Source organism: Meles meles, chromosome 21 (genome assembly GCF_922984935.1).
Source record: "Meles meles chromosome 21, mMelMel3.1 paternal haplotype, whole genome shotgun sequence".
Lineage (NCBI taxonomy): Eukaryota > Metazoa > Chordata > Mammalia > Carnivora > Mustelidae > Meles > Meles meles.
In genome coordinates this window covers 37,925,488-37,942,996 of record NC_060086.1, presented here as the reverse complement: position 1 = coordinate 37,942,996, position 17,509 = coordinate 37,925,488, and positions in this window count along the sequence as shown.

The window sequence follows — 17,509 nt, the reverse complement described above, 5'->3', positions numbered from 1 at the left end:
CTTGATCCCAGGACCCCGGGATTATGACCTGAGCCGAAGTCAGAGGCTTTAACCCACTGAGCCACCCAGGCGCCCCTGTATCTATATATTCTTGAAGAAAATGTAGACTATTTCAGCCCTAGCCTAAATAATGCTGTGATAGTTAATTTTATGTGTCAATTTGAGCTAGGTGAAGGGATGTCCAGATAGCTGGTAAGACATTTCTTGGTATGTCGTGAGGTCGTTTCTAGAAGAGATTAACATTTGAATTCATAGACTGAGTAAAGAAGATGGTTGTCCTCAAGGCAGGTAGGCATCATCCCATCCCCTGAAGGACAGACTAACACAAAGGTGGAGGAAGGGTAAACTTGCTCTCTCCTTGAGCTTGGACATCCATCTCCTTCTACCATGAGACATTGATCCTCATGGTTCTCAAGCCATCAGACCCACGCTCAGACTCACTGACTCTCTTGGAACCTTCAGCTTGCAGATCGCAGGTTGTGGGACTTCTCATCCTAATAAACCAGTCCTCATAATAAATACTTCTCTATATAACTCTATATGTAGAACCCAGAGGATACTTGGTTCTGTTTCTTTGGAGAACCCTGATAGATACAAATAAAATTTTATTTCATTGTTATAATTGACAATAGTTTTCTTGTATATAGTGTTTTTTATTTAAGGTTCTTATATAATTTTTAAATTAACATTAATCTTCTTTTTCTTTTTTTTTTTTAATTTTTGAGAGAGAATGAGAGAGGGGGGCAGGGGGAGAATCTTAAGCAGGCTCCATGCCTAAGCAAGGAATCTGATGTAGGGCTTGATCTCAGGAGACCATGACCTGAGCTGAATCAAGAGTCAGATGCTTAACCGACTGAGCCAACCAGGTGCCCCAATCTTGTCTTTCATTAAGCATTTACTGAATGTCTACTACGAGTTAGCCACTCTTGCAAGCATTAGGATCAGGGCTGTAACTTAAAATTAAAAAAAACAGAGTTCTTGTCCTCAAAGCAAGCTGGCATCTGCTGGTATAAGGCAGACCGTTTTTCAGAGGAGAAAAAAGTATCTCCAAGAAGTCAAGATCAAGTCCAAGACAACCCAAGTAGGAAAAGGCATGGCAGAGATGCAACTCAGAGCCAACTAACTCTAAAACCTGAGATGTCTCAACAACACACAGATCTCTGTAGGACATCATGAAAACTCACTGTGAGGTTCACGTTCATGCTTCACATAGTTTGGAGCAGGGCCAGCTAGAGCTACAGCCTCTCTTTGCACGGCCCTTGGGCTTAAGAATCCTCCCCAAGATGATAGAAGAATTACAAAACAGCAAAAGCAAAACCAATGAAAATAACAGAGACTATGCAATAGACGCGTAGGCAGCCCTGCAGGACGCAGAATGTTTACTCTCTGATCAGAAGAGTTTGCCCACCCCCGGCCTGCAGCGTTGGGAGGAAACACTCGTGTCCATCCTTGCGTTTTGCTTTGCTTTGTCTTAATAACACAGCTCATGGCACCACCATGAAAAATAGGCACCACCAGCCTCTTCATCATTCCACCCACTGTCCACGAGTCAATCAATGGCCTCTCGTGGCATTCCTTGGGAAGGTGGTTTCCCAGATGGTTGTAACTCCTGAGGACAGAGGCCGACCCCAGGCAGAGTAGATGCAAACGGAAGCCATGCCGGTTGTCTAATGGGTCGTCGTCTGCTAATGGAATTTTTCTTCCTCCAGTTACCAGAATCTGTGCGGGAGGGGATGGTTTGATGGAATCTGCACTTTCAGAGGCATCAACAGCAAGGACGTCGGAAAAAGGCACCAGAGCTCGGGCTCTGGCGGGCTATTGACTTAATACGGATGGAGTCGGGAAGAAAAAGCACCGCACAGGACCCCCCTTCTCCTCAAAGTCTTAGCTGCGGGTGACTCAGTGGACCTGTTTCTCCCCAGCTCCCGGCTAAATGAATCAGTCCTGTGAGGGGTAATGATATACCATTTCAGGGCGCTTGGAAGCAAGTGCCGTAATTCAGCATGAAAACCCGCTTTGATTACTATTTACGAAAATAAAGCCTGCCCGGGCCGCCAGGCACTTGGCTTTTCCCATCGGTGGCCCCTCCCACCGCCATCACGGAGCAGGTGACCCACAGGGGCGCGGAGGTAACACACAGCCGCTCTGCCAAAGCCTCCCCTGGCCCGCCAGCCGCCCGGTTATTTAATTACAGTGTTCTAGCTTCAGCACTTCGCCCGTACCTGGGAATGTAAGTGAAATGTGTCAGAAATAAAGAAATAAATTACAAGCTAAATCAATAGGAAGGAACTGCGTAAATTGGCAGCGTGGTGGAGATCTGTTTATCCAATGGCTTTCAAAGTCGTTTAGACCTTCAAAGGAGAAGGAAAAAAAAAAAAAAGACACAAATGGGGAAGTCGGAGGGTTGGTAGGAACACGAGGGAGATGTCTGTGTACAGACAGCCCGGCCTGTATCTGTCTTGGCTTCCTGCAGAGCCCCCGAGGTCAGCCCTCATGTTCTTTTCCAACGCAGACGCCAGGATGAGGTTTCCTAAGTGGAAAATTTAAAAGTAATTTTTCACCTTGAGAGAGAGGTTTCCTTCTGTTTAATGCTTACTCAGGCAAGACAGCAGATCTCAGAAACAAACAAATTGGAGGTGCTTCTGCCAAAACTCCACTCAGACAGAAAGGAAGATGGGAGAGGGCACCTCTCCCGCTTGGCTCCGGCGAGAAGGGAGGCCCGGGGCACAGCGCTGAGAGCCCCCAATGTCCCTATGACATTTTGCTTATTATCTTTGATCAATGTGGAGGGCATGCACGTGTAACCACTCCTGTGCGTGGGTTCCCTCCCCCCCCCCCCACCCTCCCCCACCACACCACCAAGCAAGTCTCAGGAGCCGGGTGCCCTACGATGCTATTCAATTCCGTCCATTCTGACCGCAGGATCTGGAGGCAGCATTGGATCCCACAGCCCAAGGCCTCGGTCCTACAAGGTCGTACCCCCTGCCCCGACTTCAGATGCTAGTCACAGGTCTGGGTTGTCACCTACACGTTGGACGGACCAGACTGGAGGTTCCAACAATCCCCCTCCTTGGGTGTGGCGGGTTGGCTAGAGCGGGTCACAGCACTCAGAGACGCATTTTACTTACTCGACGCGCGGTTTTGTTACCAAGGATGAAAATCAGAACTGCGAGATGCGCGTTGCCGGGGTGTGGAGGAAGGACACGGCACTCTCCCCAGACCTCCCAGTGTTCGCTAACCCAGAAGCACTCTGAACCCTGTCCTTTTGGGTTTTTAAGGAGGTTTCGTCACATAGGCACGACTGATTAAATTCTGGCCGTTGGTGCCCAGTTCCCTCTAGCCCCTCTCTCCCAGCTCACGCTTCCAACCCTCGCGTGGTCGGGACTCCTGGCAGGCAAGCGCCACCTTCTCCCCAATGTCACTTAATCAGCACAGCAGGTGTGGTTGAGCGGGGTTCCTTGTGAATATCCAGACTCTTATCATCTAGGAAGTTCCAAGGGTTTTAGGAGCTCCGTGCTGGAAACAGGATGAAAACCAAGGACAGACTTAGGATAAGCCACAACATAAGCTTGAATCTGTGAGAGTGTTTCCAGACCTTCAAGTTCTGCTGCTGAGAAAGAAGGGGCTGGTGACGTAGACCCTGTATATCCCCCACGAACAGTGTATTAGCCAGGAACTACAGATCTCTAAGAGAAAAAAAAAAAAAAAGAACTCGATTTAGCTTCAAGCAATGATAGCAACATCAACTGGGGAGACCAGATGGAAGAACAGTGTTGTCCCTAACACTGAGAGAGATGGGGGTTCAGTTCTGCTAGTTTCTCTTCTTCCTTTCTCTCTCCTTCTCTTCCCGTCTTCTCTGCTACTCTGCCTCCTGCACCGTGTACCATGTCTCTGTCTCCTTTCCTCACCTGTGTTTTCAAGGGCTTACACCAAGAGCTGAAGCCAGCTTCACAGAGCCCCAAGCATCCCTGATCACACTTAGGAACCCCTTTTTCCTCCTGCTAACTGGAGAAGACTTCCCAGAGAGGCTTGGCCATTCACCCTGTTGGGTCAACATCCTCCTCTTCGAGCATTTGCTGGGGTGCCAAGGCAGAACTGTCACCCCCAAATCAGAAGATGTCTGTAAAGATTAAATGAGATCAAAGCTATAAAACACTTGGCATGACGTGTAACCTACAGCAAAGCCAGCCAATCCAGGTCTTGGAGACATTACGTTAATTCCGGGCTCCCTAGACCTCTGGTCTCCCACTAGAGTAACTACCTGTCGTGGCTTGCCTGTGACTGACGGGTGTCCTGGGACGTGGAAATTTAGTGATAAACTCCTCCAATTTGGCCAGAATGAGGGGTATCCCATAATGTGGGACTTTCAGTACTATAATTAGGACAGTCCTGGGCAAACAGGGCTGGTCAGCCACCCATCCACTAATGCATATGTCCTGGATTTTCCCCCCTTTTGTTATGGATCTCGTACTACCATAAAGAAATAAAACTATCTTTTTCTCTTGATATGACAACAATGGTAAAATTTCCATTTAGGAGAGCCAAGCTTCAAAATAAAACCTATTTTATAAAATCATTAAACCCCTAGGGAATCTTTTCCATAGACGCCTTTAAAGAACACCTAGGAGTTATACACACACACACCTTTCTCCTGAAGTGATGTATCAAAAATGCTGTTACCTACTCCAAGTTTTGACATTACACAGATCAATACCAAAGTAAAATCACGTGGAAACCATAATAGCTGCATTCTTTGGGACTTTTTTTTTTAATCACAAGAAACATTCACCAAGGGGAAATTTTAGAATCTTCTGTGGACATCGTACATTTAAAGGGTCTCAATATTTTCATAGAAATCAAAAGTCAAAATTAAAAAAAAAATTAATCATTGTATCTGTTGCTTGAAAAATATCACCACCAGCAGTGAATGGCATATAAAACTGTTATAACACTAAAGAGGGGGATATAAAGTCAGAAAGGAGGGAAAAGGGGATGGAGAGAGAGAGAGAGAACAGAGAGCAGGGAGAGACACCTGGGGAGAAGGGGAGAGGAACTTAAAAAATGAAAGGAAAGAACTGGCAAGTGAGAAAACAAGAGAGAGCAGAACAGGTGGGGGAGAGAGACAGAAAGTCCCTTGGCTCCTCATTCTCCACAGAACTCTGGGGAGCAGCTTCTTGCTTTAAGACAGTGTTTTTTATGAGATCTGGGGGATGCCTTTATCCTTTCAATGGAAACATCATTTATTCCAAAGAGAGGTATACCAAGAATTCTATTTAGAAAAAGCTGTTTTAAGAAGTCAGATTTAAAAATGGCCATTAGACCTACATATTGGAAATTGCTGAAATGCATTAAAAATCAGGTAAAAGTATAGTTTGCATTCGCAATCCATAACTCTTAAGCGCTTTTAATAATACTTATGAAAAAATATTGATGACCATATCCCTGACTTGATTCCTGGAAGGTTGTTGCCTGCAATGCTTTGAGGTATAGCAACCATACTGTGACCCTGAGGATGAGAACCACGTTCTAAGGATGCATAAAAGAAATTTAGAAGTAATCTTGGTCCTCATGATACTGGGGATATGCTATTTTGATCCTGGACTACCCAAATCCAAGCATCTTTTTACATTCTAAAAATGAACTCTGTCTTCCACCTCTGAGTGTGAGGGCCTAAGAGGGATGAGTCTTAATCTCCCAGTGTAAAGCAAACTATAATAAAGTTGGATATACATATAACATATGGTGTATGTATTACATATACATATATATCTCACATCTATAGAAAAAAATCTCACTATATAGCTACATCTACATTACAACTATATTCAGACATTCAGGTGTCAAACAATAGATTCCACGGGTCTAGGCTATGAGAGCTAGGGGAAAATGCGAGTTCATCTCTAGCTCTCTGCATTCTTCATGGAAGAATTATCTAGATTATGCTCACAGGGAGAAGAAACCCCAAAGACTCCAGTGGCCTCAATGATTGGAAGATACAGAGATCGGCAAATATGTGGGGAGTCTGATGAGCCTGGAGATTGGAAGGAACAGTTTAAAGAAGAAGAAAGTCATACTGTGGGTCAGAAGGTGCAAAGTTTTAGGTATTTATAATGTTACTAAGTTCTAGAGATCTAATATATGGCTTAGTGACTACAGTTAATGATACTGTATTATACACATAAAATCTGTTAAGAGAGTCAAACTTAAGAGTTCTCATCACACATGCCAAAAATGGCAGCTATGCAAAGTTGTGAATAGAATAAGCTTGACTACAGTGATCACTTAACAATGTATATGTATATCAAACATAAAATGTGTATTTTATAATGTATAATTGTATATAATTTCATAATATCTAGTTTGTATCATGTATTTATAATACATAATTTACAATGATATATTATAATGTACATAATCTACATTTTTTACACTTGATCTTAGTTAAAAGGCTGAAAAGCAATGTAATTTATAATTTTTCACAATGATAATAAAAATGAATAGCTATGACAAGTAGAAGTCTATTCTAAAACTCATTTTTTTTTTCTGCAATTAAGTTGCTGGAAGTTTGTAACAAAATCTTTTGCTCCTCTTAAAATAAGGAAGAGGAGGAGGGGGAGAAGAGGAGGAGGAGGAGGGAGTTATGCTGAAAATGAATGTCTCAGATCTGCAGAGGGTCCCCTTTGAGCCCTTACTGAGCATGAAGCCACATACGCAGAGGGGAGTCACAAAAGACTAAACAAGGAAAGCAGGAATTTTAAGCAGAACAATTCCCAGAGATCATACAGTGTGGGGAGATGTTCAAGCGTTCAAATCGGGAAAAAAATGGAGCGTCTCTGGTGACTATCTGGGGGTATTCAGGGAACACTCTAGAAGGATCATGACTTACTAATACAGCTGACGTCTCTCTGAATTTGAAATTCTCCAGTACTTGCCCCAGAAAAGCTCAATCATGAAACAAGTCTCAACAAATGTAGAAAGACTTGAACCTATACATGCAAGATTATCATAACCCCAACCCCGGTGGGACTTCTTCATGGAGACTGACGAGCTAATTCTAAAATTGACGGGGAAATTCAAAGGAACTAGACCAAAGTGATTTTGGAAAATGAAGGGCAGAGCAGAGGGTTGCACTACTTGGACTTACAAATTAAGCTATAATAATCCAGGCAGTGACTCAAAATAAAAATAGAAAACTGACTTAAAGAGGAGTATAAAGGTTAATGGAAGCAAAGAGAGCATCTATAAATATAGCACGTATCAAATGATTTTCAACAAATATCCTAAGGCAATTCAGCATGGGAAAGGATAATAGTGTCAATAACTATGACTTGGACAACTGGAGATCCATTTGGAAAAGGATGAACTTCACACTATCATAAAAATTAACTAAAGTGGATCATACACCGGAAGCCAAAAGCTGGCATTATAAACTTTCTAAAGAAAAGTTATGGCCTTGGGGTAGACAAGCTTGCTTAGGACATTAAAAGTGTGAGCCATAAATGAGAAATAATGATAAATTGAATTAGATCAAAATTAAAATCTCCCATTCTTTATTAGCCACTGCTGAAAAAATGATAAAGCAATTAAACTGAGGGAATATATTTGAATATATATTTTTATAGTGACAAATATTGAAGCTATTTAATTATATACATATACATCTTTGTCAGATATATATATATATATCCTTGATGCATGTATATATATAGAGAGAGAGTGTCCGTAATAAGCAACTCAGTAAAACAGACAAAAGTTTCAAACAAAAAGTTTCAAAAAAGTAACCCAATAAAACAGACAAAAGTTTCAAACACACACACACAAAAAGATCCTAAATGACCAATAAATAAGCACATAAAAATGGTATTATTAGCTGGCAGGTGAAGGAAAAATCAAGCAATAAGATATCATTCTATACCAGTTAAAATGACTAAAATTAAAAACACTGGTAACAGATGGCCAACAGACACATGAAGAAGTGCTCCACATCACTTGGCATCAGGGAAATACAAATCAAAACCACAATGAGATCCCACCTCACACCAGTCAGAATGGCTGAAATTAACAAGTCAGGAAACAACAAGTGTTGGAGAGGATGCGGAGAAAGGGGACCCCTCCTACACTGTTGGTGGGAACGCAAGCTGGTGCAGCCACTCTGGAAAATAGCATGGAGGTTCCTCAAAAAGTTGAAAATAGAGCTACCCTATGACCCAGCAATCGCTTTACTGGATATTTACCCTAAAGATACAAATGTAGTGATCCGAAGGGGCACATGCACCCGAATGTTTATAGCAGCAATGTCCACAATAGCCAAACTATGGAGAGAACCTAGTTGTCCATGAACAGATGAATGGATAAAGAAGATGTGGTATATATACACAATGGAATACTACACAGCCATCAAAATAAATGAAATCTTGCCATTTGCAATGATGTGGATGGAACTAGAGGGTATTATGCTGAGAAAACTAAGTCAATCAGAGAAAGACAATTATCATATGATCTCCGTGATATGAGGAATTTGAGAGGCAACATGGGGGGTTTGGGGTGTAGGGAAGGAAAAAATGAAACAAGATGGGATCAGGAGGGAAACAAACCATAACTGCTTATGCATTATGAACCATAACGAAACAAACTGAGGGTTGCTAAGGCGTTGGTGGGGAGGGAGAGACTGGCTGGGTGATGGACATTGGGGAGGGTATGTGCTATGGTGAGTGCTGTGAAATGTGTAAGCCTGATGACTCACAGACCTGTACCCGTGGGGCAAATAATACATTATATGTTAATAATAATTAAAAAATAATGAAATAAAACAAAATAAAATAAAAACAAAACACAATATTGGTAACACCAGTTGCTGACAAGGATATAGAGCAACTGGAAATCCCAATGAATGTAAAACTGATTTAACACTTGGAAAACATCTTTGAGATTTCTTATATAATTAAAAAAAACTTATTCTATGTCTCATGAATTCCACTTAGAAATTCATCCAAAAGAAATGAAAATGTATGTTCGCACAAAGACCTGAATGTCAACATTCATAGTACCTTTATAATACTTAAAAAAAAACAACTAGAAACAATCCAATGGTCCATGAATGGATGAATGGATAAACAATTGTGGTATATCCGTGTAATGGAATATTATACAGCTATAAAAATGGAATGACCTACAGGCAAACACAGAAACATCAAAATATTATACTGAGACAAAAAGCTACAAACTAAATGAATCCATTTATATGAAACCCTAAAAAACCACAAACCTAATCTTGACTGACAAAAAGCAGATCTGTGGGGGCCTGGAAGTGAGGGAAGGCCCAGGCAATTACTGAGAAAGTTCACAATTAGGATTTCTGTAGTATGAGAATTTCTAAATACTGATTATGGTGGTGGTGACTGACATGTTGATATTTGCCAAAACTCATGAAATACGTGCTTAAGACGGGTACCTTTTATGTATGTAAATCCCATCTCTAAGTTGATTGAAAATGCTATGGAGAATTATGACCCAACAGCAAGTGTGTAAATCAGAATAGGAAAGGACATGTAATTTGATCTCATCAAATCTACATACACAAAGTTAAGAATGAAAGGAAAGAATCCAGAATAAAATACTGAAAATTATTTTTCACGGGCAAAATTTCAACAATTTTATTTCCTGTTAATTTTGTTTTGATTAATGGTGTTGGTTTCATAATTTGGAATAGTAATACAATGATTTTCCTAATCATGATCATGTCCTATCCGTCATGGTTGGTACTTACCCTTAGGTTCCTGGTAAGACCCAGTTTAGGGCTTGGATGACTCTAGTTTCTGACTAGACTGACCAGTGTTAAAATCCGTCCCATTTCCATGGTTTGCGGTTGGTGGTTTCTTCTCTGGCTCAGTAATCAATGGCTTTCAATAGCACTTGCCCAGAACACAGGCTGTCACTATGTGCATAGGTCACCAAGAGGGGACTCAAAAACACAGATCGGTAGGACCTCCCTCTGAGTTTCTGACTCAGGTCCAGAGCGAGGAGAGTCAAAGTCAAAGGTGTAGTTTACGGGTATCACAAATTATGGACACATGAAAATGAATGGTGGGTATTAAGCTCCTACTGCGTTTCAAGTCATGAGCTGGGGCTTTGCCTAAGTTTTGTCCCTTAGTCCAGAAACAGAGTCCTAATTCAAGAAGTGGTACCATATCCCCATCATGGTCTCCAACAAGAGAAAGAAAAGTAACACAAACCCAAGTACACATAACTATATGGCACGAGGCTTGAGAAAGCAAACTTAATTCATAATCTGTAGGACCTACATAAGCAATCTAAAATAATTGAGTAAACCATTGGCTTTTTTTTTTTTTTTTGAGGAATGTTCTGAACTCATTATCTTTTTAGTATTTATTATTCTCATCACGCAGGAGTCACTTCATCCATGGCACTTGAGGCTAAGCTTTAAACACAAGAAGAGTAAATATACCCCCAGGGTCCCCAGCGTCCTCACAGCTCCCTCTTGAGTCCTCCCAACAGAACACGTGGTACTGACTTACAGCAAGTCTGTATTAAGCGCGTGCTGTATCCCGAACGCTGTTCTGAACCCTGCACACGTATTGATTCACTTAATCTTCAGACCCGCCTTGTAGGGCAGGTACCATGATTCTTTCCTTGCCTCTGTTTTACCTTTACATTTCGTGACTCCCTCAGTTTGGTGAGCCAACACCTTACCTAACCGCCTGGGCTTGGGTTCAACAGGTGGACCTCACAACACATTCCCTTTCCGTTTTAGTGCGAAAATGGAAACACCATGTTGGGAGAATTTATAACAGTGGAACGTTATATTTAATGGTGGGGAAAGGGCTTCGATGAGAAACTCTTAAGAGTTATTTTGAAAAGCATTTAAGGGGGCGCCTGGGTGGCTCAGTGGGTTAAAGCCCCTGCCTTTGGCTCAGGTCATGATCCCAGGGTCCTAGGATCGAGCCCCGCATCAGGCTTTCTGCTCAGCGAGGCACCTGCCTCCCCCTCTCTCTCTGCCTACCTCTCTGCCTACTTGTGATCTCTGTCAGATACATACATAAATAAAATCTTTAAAAAAAAAAAAAAAGGAAAGCATTTAAGATTCCATCTCTGAATCCCTTGAAATACTGGAAAGACCACGGAGACGGAGTTTCCTAACTTATATTGGACAGAAAGCTGGACATGATTTTATTTAAACATTACAAGACAGAAAGGTGACACCCTCATAAAACTGGGGAAGTTGGGGGCATGCCATTCCTGTCCTCAAGACAGAGGAAGGAATGTGGCGCCTGACTTCTGTTATGACCCCTGAGTTCAGAATGTTGGACCTGGTTTTGAAATTCAGCAGTTTGGGTTGGATTCAACCTGAGTTCATTTTTTTTTTTTTTTTTTAGAATTTTTTCCAGCTTTTTTGAGGAATTCGTGAAAAATAAAAATAATGTATATTTAAGGTATATCCATCACTTAATGAGGACATTGCACGTGGGCACGCGCGTGTGTGTGTGTGTGTGTTGAGAGCTTCTGAGATCTACTTTCCTGGCCAATTTCACGTCTACAATGCATTATCATTAGCTACAAGCACGATGCTATATATGAGCCCCCCAGGACTTGTCTGTCTTACAACTGAACACCTGTACCCTTTGACCCTTTATCTCCTTTCTCCAACCCCCAGCCCCTCACGACCACCATTCTGCCCTCAATCAACTCGGATGTCTCGAAGCCTTCTTAAATCAAGAAATGAGTATAAAGAATAATTTTAGGTAAAAATTATTTTTTAGGTAAAATTTAGGTAAAAATTACCCCACTTTTTATTTTTAAACTTTATGTGGATTACTCCTGGCTCCTCTTATGGAAAGGGAGAGGAGTGTAAAGATGAAGGGAGCTATCCAGACGAAATGTGTGTCAGATCAAAACCGAAGGTGGTTTGGGGTACACGTAAAAAAGGGGACATCACTCTGTGACTGAGGGCTCCGAGAATGATTTCATTTCCGGTCTCTCATCTGAAATGAGTCTGGAAGCCTGAGGAAAGATCAAAAGCAGAGGAGGGAAAAACACCAGGCAGAGAGAACCGCGTGGACAAAGACATAGGGGCAAGAAGCGGCAGAGAGCATCCTTTGTGAGACCTGAAATTCCATTAGCCTCCCCGGGGGGTAAAGCCTGTGGCAAGAGATGCGCTGCAGAGAGGGTGAGAGGCAGCCCCCGAGAAGGCTTGCCTCCCCTTCATCTTGACTACTCCGCTACAGGGAACTGTGTTCGGAGCAAGTCCCTTCCCGACCATCTCTGGGGAGGTGTGTCTTACACCGCCCGCCCGTGTACGCGGCCAGTATTTGAAAAGCTTTTCCTTCATGTTTCTTGATAAAGGTGGTTTTGCAACATCACTCACTACATTAAAATGCTTTCTTAGCTTCAGGGGACTGAAAGCGTTTTTATTATGTTCCAACATTATTTATCCTTCCTGTACACAAGAGTGAAAAGCAGAAATCCAAAGAGAAAAATCCTTCTAATGTCTAAAACAGAGCTGTGGTCCATTTGTCTGCCGTGGCAGAGGTTGAGAGATGACAAAATGCATAAGAGAGGGCTGTGCCTGCCCCTGCCTTCCCCAGGTATGTAGACCGGTAGAGACACGAATGCGGAGTGAGATCCGTGACTCAACACAGGGCCCTCCTCCTCACGCTGGGAACCTTATTTCAACAGGACGCACCCCAGACCGGCCTTCCTCTACAAAGCCCCATCTATCTGGGTCACATGGTCCAGCAGGTGCTTGAAGGTCAATCTGTGATCAGAAAGACAATCATTGGGTGCCTGGGTGGCTCAGTGGGTTAAAGCCTCTGCCTTCGGCTCAGGTCATGATCCCAGGATCATGATCCCAGGGTCCTGGGATCGATCCCCACATTGGGCTCTACTGCTCAGCAGGAATCCTGCTTCCCTCTCTCTCTCTCTCTGCCTGTCTCTCTGCCTACTTGTTATCTCTGTCAAATAAATAAATCAAATCTTTAAAAAAAATCATCTCTCAAGTGCAACAATTAAACAGTATAGTAGGCACTAACACATTCCCAGGAAATGCACAAATTCTTATTGCTGAGTAACAGATTAATTTTTCCAAAAGTCTACCAAATGGCCTTATGACAGAAACTCTGTCCAAATCCAGTCAAGGTAACCTGAGTAAAATCAGCATTTTGTGGACAACTCAAGAGTTGCTCCTATGTATTTCCAAAAGGTTATAAAGACATCACCGTGTTTTGTTGAACACCCCTCAGGTGGAGGAGACGGTGTTTGCTAGCCTATCATTGTCTCTTTAGCTCAAATGGACTTTACCATGATGGGCACCGCCTGTATGTCTTTCCTACTCTCATGCCAGCTGTATACATCTAACCCCGTTGCAAATGGTTGAGGAGTAATGATTTTCCATCTGGTCCCCCAGATTCCAGGTCGCTCTGTGTTTTGTTGATACCTTGTAGGTCAGTCAGGTGTCTCCCCGCTCTTCCCACTCTCGTCCTGGGGACCAGAGAAGCCTGGGTAGATTTCTCATCAGCTTTCCCCCTTGCATGCCTTGATGCTGTCCCACTCTCCTGAGGACAAATGAAGCCACCACAACCACCTCTGTGTGAGACCAGAGGCCTCCTTGGATTTCACAGGAAATAATGCACAGGTTCCCTAGAGCCTTGGATATCCCCTTGGATCCTCTCCCCTTGCTGGGAGTTTTTCCTTGTATAAATGGGTTTGTTGACTTAAGGAAGTGGACAGGATACAGGGTATTCCTGAGAGACTCAACAGTCTCTAATTCTTTTTTTTTTTTTTTTACTACGTTCAGTTAGCCACTGGATAGTACATCATTAGTTTTTGATGTAACGTTCAGTGATTCATTAGTTACGTACAACACCCAGTGCTCATCCCAACACATGCTCTCCATCATGCCCATCCCCTGTTACCCCCTACCCCAAAACTCTCAGTTTGTTTCTCAGGGTCCAGAGCCTCTCAGGGTTCCTCGCCCTCTCCAATTTCTCCTCCTTCAGATTTCCCTCCCTTCCCCTGTGGTCCTCCGTGCTGTTCCTCCTGTTCCACAGATGAGTGAAGTCACATGATAATTGTCTTTCTCTGCTTGACTGACTTTACTCAGCATAATCCCCCCCAGTTCCGTCCCTGTTGATGCAAATGGCGGGTACTCATCCTTTGTGATGGCTGAGTAATATTCCACGGTATACAGGTACAACATCTTCATTGTCCATTCACCGGCTGAAGGGCATGGCGGCTCCTTCCCCAGTCTGAACAGCATTTAACTGTAATTTGCTTTGCTGCTTCCTCTTTGGGAATCTTAGCCGCTGCACATGGAGATCACCTCCCCCCTCAGTTCCTAGCATATAATCACAAGTACCTGTGGTTCCTACTCCTTTCTTCACTTCCTCATTCACCTACTCTCCACCCGGTTTCTTCTTCCATCAGCAACCACCAGGTGAGGGTGTGTCTTTCGATTTGCATGTTTCCTTGCAAACTATGTATGACCATTGGGTGTACATGCAATTTATATAAACACTTCGGTCGCTGACTTAATTTGTCCATTCTTTTTTTCCACTGAGCAAAAATCCTTGGCCTTCCTTCCCATCTCTCCTTTTGCCAGTTTTGGGAAATCAAATTTAGCTCAGGCAGTAGAAAATAAACTGAATGAGGTCTCGGCATTTAATTCTAAGAGGCTTAGAATGGAATTTCAATATTCTGTAGGATCTCCCTCTCCTTGGGTCATGGAGGCCCAAGGCACAGGGGCAGAATTAAGGGACAAAATAAATTAATTTCAGAAAAAAAAAACCAGCAGTTAAAACTGCAAAGAACTATTTTACTACAAGACTACTGCACAATCACATAGTGTCCGGCCTCTCCTAGATGTGTTTTATACCAGAGCACCAACACGTTTTCCTTAGTGGCGTGGACCACCCTTCATACCATGACGTAGCATTGATGTATTTTCCTCTGATGAAAAGCTTTCCACTAGGGGATACCCTTAAACCTAACCAAATGGACCGGGAATATTCCCAGTTCTTGTCAGCCACAGGGTCTACAGACCCTCTCTTGAGTCCCCGCCTCGATGGGAATTTAAATTAACATGTGTGTGTTGATTTCGCTCATCTCGCTCTCCTATGACGTTTGAGTTGGGTGAGATCTTGCCCATGCTAAGTGCAAGTAAGAGTGACAGCATCATATAAAAACAGAACCACAGACTCCGGACTAAGGCAGATCTAGTTCCGAAACTTGGCTCTGCACCTTACTCATGGAGTCGTTTCTGCTCCCTGTGCTCATTTCCTCAATAAGAACCACCGATAATTAATAGGGCTGTAGTGCGGGGTAGATGAAGTAATGTATATAAAATGTTAACACGTTGCGCGTAGTAAGGGCTCAGTGTGTTAACACTTACTATTTGCTACATTATTCAATGACCTTTGTTTTACCCACTGCATTGATATGTAACTCCTCTCGAGAGCGACCGCGAAACATAATAGGATGAGAAGCTAGTGTGTTGTGTGACATTTTTTCCATGGCGAGGAGAAAAATGGCCTCCTTCTAAGGAAGGCCTTCACCTGCAGAACAGCTTTAAAATACTGTGCCAGGCACCGCGAGCAATTCTAACACATGAAGTCTGAGATGTCAAGAAAACCTTGGCAGGGCTATTTCTCCGGGGGCCCTAGAGGATTCGAACAGGTGCACAGTCTTGACCTTACACAGCAACGGCACTATTTTTCTCCAGCATGAAGCATGACTGCACACTTCGTATAAGACCCGGAGGCCATGGCCCCAGGAAATTGGAAGCTTGGAAAATAAGCGCTCAAAAGGCGAAATGCTTCATCTGGTTATTAGAGGAAGAGAGAAAAATGTTTGCCAGGAGTAGGGCCTTCAACATCCACATGCTTATGCTGAGTGCACCCACCGCGATGTCCTTGGCTTTTTGTTGGAACTCTATCACACCCCCCCCCCCAACCCGGGGCATGGAGACAAGGGTAGGAGTTTCCTATCCTTCATCACAGAGGTCTGCTGATTGTGACAAGGGCACAGGTGGGGTACAGCCAATGGCAGTTTCTCTCCAGATTAAAAAAAAAAAAAAGTGTATTCAAATAGAAACAAGAGGAACATAGAGAAGTGTAACAATGTTACCATAACTGATCACCTCCTACTGTGGGCTCTTTCTCTGCCTTCCTCCCTCCTTCTTCAAACAAACTCATCCAGGGATATTTCTACACCGTAAATATCACCTTCTTAAATTGTACAGGGCCATGACTTCTAGAAAATTCACCGAGTGGCAGGACCATCGCCATAATCCAGTTCTCCAGAATTTTCATCACCCCCTTTAGATTCTTCATGCCCATTTAGAGTTAATCTCAGTTTCTTTCCCAGCCCCAGGTAACCACTGGTTTCTGTTCCCCCTCTACAGGTCTGCCTTAGGAGTATTTCATACAAATGGACCCCTACAACATGTGGTGTTCTGTGTCTGTCTTCTTTCCCTTAGGACCATGTTCTGAAGGTTCATCCACGATGCAGCATGAATCAGTCCGTCGCTCCTTTTCATGGCTGAGTAATATTCCACAGCATGGAGCCAGCTTACCCTGTTTCTCCGTTCACCTGCTGCTGGACATTGGGGCTGTTCTGCTCTTGGGGTTACAATAAATTGTGCCTCTAAGAACACTCATATGCTGGTCCTATGTTTCGATTCCTCCAGAGGAAACACTGTGGCATGGAATTGCTGAGTCATCTGACAAAGGCGTTTCACTTTCTAAGAAACTGGTATGCCCAACGGCTCATCACTTTCCATCCTCATCAGCAACATAAGGTTCCCACTTCCCCACCTCCTCGCCAACTGCTTGTTGTCCGCCTTTTGGAGGACAGCCGTTCCAGCGGGTGTGAAATCTCTTTGCACCTCTGCACGATTTGATTTAATCGAAGGACTCCTTAGGAGGGAAGCCTCCGAAATCCTTCCCCACCGTATGACATAAGCCAACAGAGCATGTTTTTCTGCTCATCAGCAGTTCTGCTTTCTTGCCACTCAGGTTTTCCCACTCTTCTCTCCATCGACCTACTCATTGCATGAATGCATATTGTGTGTGTCATGGTTTAAACTGTTCCAAATCTGGCAAAACAGTTGCTGCGCAGGTGGGATGGTCTCCCTTCTCATGCCCACGCAGACCTTGCTAATCATTTCCGCTGGGAGCGCACTGGACCTTGGAGTCTTTCTCAGCACAGAGTTCCAAGCAGCTGTTACCCACTGATTGGCAATGACACAAAGAGTGGACCCCATTTATCATGCTTAATATAGAACGTTCTGTACATTGCTTTTCCATCAGTTAAATTTATATCGTACGTATGTGTTAAACATTCTTCATAAAAATAACTTTAATGGTCTGTAATATTCTGTCAGATGAATATATTCGACCATTCACGTATTTTGAATACGGAATGTCCCACTGGTTTATTTCTATTACAAATAATGCTGTGGCGAATATATTATATTTTTATGTATCCTCAAAGTGGA